The sequence below is a fragment of the Bidens hawaiensis genome, unplaced genomic scaffold (assembly GCF_021521415.1).
Source record: "Bidens hawaiensis isolate Kalapana, Puna unplaced genomic scaffold, B.hawaiensis_p1.1 tig00005873_1, whole genome shotgun sequence".
NCBI lineage: Eukaryota > Viridiplantae > Streptophyta > Magnoliopsida > Asterales > Asteraceae > Bidens > Bidens hawaiensis.
The window spans coordinates 902,752-907,918 of NW_027491386.1; the positions used below are offsets into that span (position 1 = coordinate 902,752).

The window sequence follows — 5,167 nt, forward strand, 5'->3', positions numbered from 1 at the left end:
TCATTCAGAAACATTCACTAACTCATACTCGACCAGAGAAATTGTTATCTTCCTTAACAGTGAAAGCTGCAGGATTGGTAACCTCAATGCGCCACCATTTATCAACAGCTAGTCACATTGACCCCTTGAACATGTCAATCTTTGCATTTCTGATGATCACAGTACTTCCAGCCTTCATCAAATCAACTGTGTTACAAGTTTAATCACACGGTCAGCATCAGAACCATGGATGTATACAAAACCAATATAACTGAACCATAACCGAACCGAAATGACAAAAACCCATCATAAACCAACAGTTTGGTTTTATGTTTAAAAAAAACGATTTTTGGTTCAATATTTTTCTATCGACCGAAATCTGAAAAAACTGAACCAAACCAGAAAAACCATTTTTTTTTTTAATTTAAAAAAAATTATCACACGATGTAACACAAAAACTTTAGCTCCAAATGTTTCACAATCAATTAGTCATTAACTAACAAAAAAAAAGGCCCAAAGTTTCAGACCCAAATTATAAAACGAAAGTCATTTATAAAATCAAAATTAATAAATGCTTCAACATAAAAATTTTAGGTCCAAATGTTTAATAATCAGTTGGTCACTGATTAACAAAAAACTTTAGAGCAAAGTTTTAAGGCCCAAAGTCATTACTATCGGCCATTTTGTTGGCTAAAATACTAAAACTAAAAAAAATGATTTTAAGTAATTTGTAAGAAATTAATAAATGGCGAAGCATAAAAACTTTAGATCTTTAACATAACCATTTAGTCATTAATTTACAAAAAAATTCAGACCCAAAGTTTCAGTTTGGGTCATTTTTCAGCCCAAAAGTTTCATTCTCAAATGATAAAACCAAAAAAACCAGAGCCAAACCAAACCCATTGTGAAAACCAAAAAACCCGAAATCAAATGGTTTTAAAAAATCTAAAAACCGAATTCTTAATTTTTGTTTCAGTTGAAGCCCAAACCGACCCATGTAATAGAAACAATCACTCAAAAAGAGAAGTGCACAATAGCCCTGCAATTAGTAGTGAACTGCATCATCTCACACAATAAAATATGAATTTGAAGTGTTGATATTCAATATAGGGGTGCTCCAGATTCCTTATTTTACCTCCTTATACACTCACAATATCTAACTTTTCCAAACAACTTATAACTTATAACCCATAAATTATAAGCTAAAATAAGGAATCCCAAACACCCCCATAAATGACGAATTTAATAAACTTTCATCAACTATGTGCAAGCTACTAGTAAACATCGGTTCGGTTCGGTTTGGTTTTTACCCAATTTTTGGTTTTGGTTTGGGTCGAAATGGTTCCGATTCGTAACAGGTTTCGGGTTGAGACGAGTTTCAGTTGGGCACGGAATGAGTTTTGGCCCGACATGGATTCGAGTCGGTACCTGTCCCGACCGAAAACACGTTCCGATCCAAACAAATGAACACTTTTACTAACCGACCCATTACCCGATTTCGCCCGACTCAACCCGTTTCCGATTCAAATTCCAATTCCTTTAAAAAAATTCCGCGAACCGAACGCCCCCCAAGTGTAATTATGTGTGTAACTGAAAAAGAGTCAGTCTTAGACCTTGATCATTGCGAGCAGTAAACAAAATAGTCCCAGTTTCATCACCAACAAGACACTCAGCAATACGACTATTATTATTATTACTACGCCCACTAAACGGATTCCGAGGCTTCTTATCCAAAACAGTCGTTGACGACGCCACCTTCACAGCAAGTGTGTGGCCGTTGGTTCCAGGTTTCAGGTCGCCTACTTTCACGAACACCGGCTTCCTCTTCACTACTCCTCTTGTACCGCCTTGGTTTTCTGCTTCCACTGACGTTGTAGTGTTCACGCCCGACATGTTTTCCGGTGATTGGTTGGTGGTGATAAACCCTACGCCTAGGTTTTTGGTTTTGTTGCTTTGAGTTTTATGGTGTTGGCATTTTCAACCCTTTAGCTTTTGAGTTAGGACAAATATTAGCCTTTCAAGTAATTTTAGGTTTTAGTTGTTCTTCTCTGGATTTAACATGTAAAATATATTTTTAAACGGAATGCGATGTATGTAAATTAATTAAGGACTAGCAAGAAACTAGACGAAAACAAGTAACCAAACTACAAAGAAAAGTTAAATTAAAAGATTGAAACTGCGCCAAGCATCCTAATTAATAGAGTGAAAATTTCAAAGGTCAACGATAATCCAGAGGTATCCTGAAACTTTTATCTCGTCTAAAAATTACATTGGAGATATGTGAGTGCCATTAAAAAGAAAATTGGTTCATGATTTCCAAAGACACCAAAGGGCTACTAACCGGATGGCATGATGGATCTTACCGTTTTGACAAGATGAGGTTGATGGAGTAGGCGGATGAAGGAATCATCAATAGTTGAAAAAGTGGTTAATGGAAGCTTGTTCCATGAAAGGAGTTGGGCCTATTCAAGCTATTCCGTAATTTACAAGGAGGTTATTGGCCAACTTATAAGTAGGGCAAAGGGAATAGGACTATTCCAAAGAATCCCCCAAGCAAAAAAGTTTATCTTGATGATAATAAGACAATCCAAGCGAAGTTAACCACAACTTGATTGATCTCAAGTGATATCATCAATCGCTTGTCTTGTGATGAAGGGCTTATAAGATGTTGAAGACAAAATAAAAGAAGTAATGTTTATTGACTGTCATCCCGTATCTTTATCGATTGAAACACCATTCTTCAAAATCTCGTCATATCATATCGAAGGGAAAGGACGTCAGTATACCTTGTGTTTTGATAAATAGTGTTTTAGTCAAAAACTACAAGCGGATAATCAAGTAACCAAACTTTGAATGTGAGGTAGGATGCTTGTGTGTGTAATCGAATCAGCTAGTAAGTAATATGTGTGACACATTGATTTAGCGAGGAAAACCCCTTAATTCTTATAGGATCTCCGGCAAAAAAATCTCGGGAGGGGAAAACTATCCCGCTGCCTTAGTTATCTTAATAAAAACGATGATTACAATTGTTGGAAGTGTTCGATCGCTGCTATGAGCGCAAGAGTGTGCAGTATGGTGCGTGGAATGCCTTTTATGCGATCATCACGACTTTTATATATAGTATAATCAGAATTGACAAGTAATAACAGGTAATAATGAGCATTAATTTCCCCAGCGAGGATCCTGGAGCGCTTACATATTTGCATATATTTTCCTTAATCGTGTTGTAACAGCCTCCAACGTCTATAACCTTCAATGTTTGACCAAGTCTTCAGCTGAGCATTGACTGTTGATTGTTGCCTGCAAGACCAAGTCCATGGTGAAAGAATAAAGATGGTTAATATCGACACTTACTGAGGATCATGTTTGTCTGTGTATTCTCTTGAGGATTCTGTATGCCAGGATTCTTGAAATTTTTACCCACAACAATTCTCCCCCCCCCCATATTTACAGCTGTAAATATTTTGAAATCTTTTATCTTTTCTGACGATTTTGAATTTGATTTGATTGGGTATGGGAATCGAGGCTTGATTATCTCCTTTTTTTAGTTTATTACACCTCATTCTATTTCTATCCTTCTCGTTAATCCAATCTTGTCTCTCTAAAGGTTAGTCTCTTCTACTTTTCATTTTTTGATTTCGGGTTGATCATGGGAAAAAAAGAGGTTCACTCTCGTGTCTCTATTTCCAACATGGGTGAATCTGATTTTATAGATCAACACATTCTTGATGCTACTACTCAATAGAGATTTTCTTTCAAAGATTCAAACATCGAAACTTTAAAATCTACTCTTGCTTTTAAAGACGATGTTGTTTTCAAACCTTTTGATACCAATTCTAAGTCGGATCTAGGGTCGTAAAGGTGGGTCTTCTTTTGTAACATCACGAAAATTTGGTCCAAAATTGACAAACTAATAAAATTATGGACTAAAAATGTTCATGGTAAAAGTAAAAAAGAAAAATAAGACAAAGAATGGAAATAACTTATGATAAGGGAATGAATTAAGGAAATTCCATCCCATATGGAAAGTGGTAAAGAAAATAAAGCACTTTATAAGAAGTGAACTTATCATGGTAATGTTCTTATGTGGCCAACCACTCTCCCTAGTCCTAGCGGAGGGTGCGAAGCACCCAACGAGCACGCGCACGGGCCCATAGGGTGATGGGCGCAATGTGGCGCATTGATGGCGCACTTTGCACAAGAATCCAGGTTGCATCTTCGCGATACGTGAAGTTGCAAGACACATCACGGGACACGTGTCACCACACGGTGACACGTGGCAAGCCTACTGGGTGACTCATCGAAGCTAGTGCATCTTCGCGATAGGTGAAGCAGCTTCGCGATATGCGAAGATGCAGAATTTTCGCTATAAATAGGGCAGGCATGGGGAGGTTTCTCATTCATCCCACACACTCCAAAAACACATACACAACCTCGATAAGCGTGCCACGACCCCGATATGCCAATATCCCGACAAGTTTTGTCTCGAAATGCGTGCCGTAACTCCACCTAAATACTCCCTCGACTTTCCTCCAAGTAGAAGTGCGGTCGAAGTAAAGCATTGGCATTTCGTATAATAAGCTATTCAAGGTAGGGGTTCTGCCCGGTTATTATATTATAAATGGCTTAGACCCTAGTCAGGGATATAGCTTATACCTTGATCGTATAATAAAGTGAAAAATAGATTTTTATAAGTCAAGATTATAGATAAAATAATACTTTATTATATATAAAGATTTTTATAAATATTTCTTATAATAAAAGAAATTTAAAATATACGTTTCTTAACGAAGAAGAAACAAAGGTTATAAATGATTAACAAAAGAAAGGACTAGAGGTCCTTCTATTTTAAAGAGATAAATGTCAAGGTAAAGGTTATGCAATCGGACTAAAGGTCTGATGCTAGATCGTTGATCTAGTACTTATAAAACATTATTCTCGTACTATAGGTCCGAGGTAACAAGACAAATCGGTGAGAAACACCAAACGAGAAGAAAGGTGAATACGTCCAACTTTTTATAAAATGAAGTCTGTGAATGTTTGCATGGGATTATATCCCTAAAACTTTATAAACAAAAGTAATCGCTGGCCCTCAAGCTATTGTATACGTTTGTTTGGATCCTTACATATGTGGGTAGATGGTGGGCACACCGCACCACACTTGCTAATGCCTCCGCCACGTTGGGCA

At 37.0% G+C, this 5,167-nt stretch overlaps 1 pseudogene across 1 annotated transcript; it reads right to left on the minus strand.

The window, feature by feature from the left end:
• On the minus strand, window positions 1-1,872 carry LOC143630974 (uncharacterized protein At4g28440-like; annotated as a pseudogene). The gene is made up of 2 exons (XR_013153270.1): window positions 1,593-1,872; window positions 1-186 (listed from the first exon to the last, which is right to left on the minus strand). The product of XR_013153270.1 is annotated as an uncharacterized protein At4g28440-like (transcript).
• Between the last annotated feature and the right edge of the window lie 3,295 nt (window positions 1,873-5,167).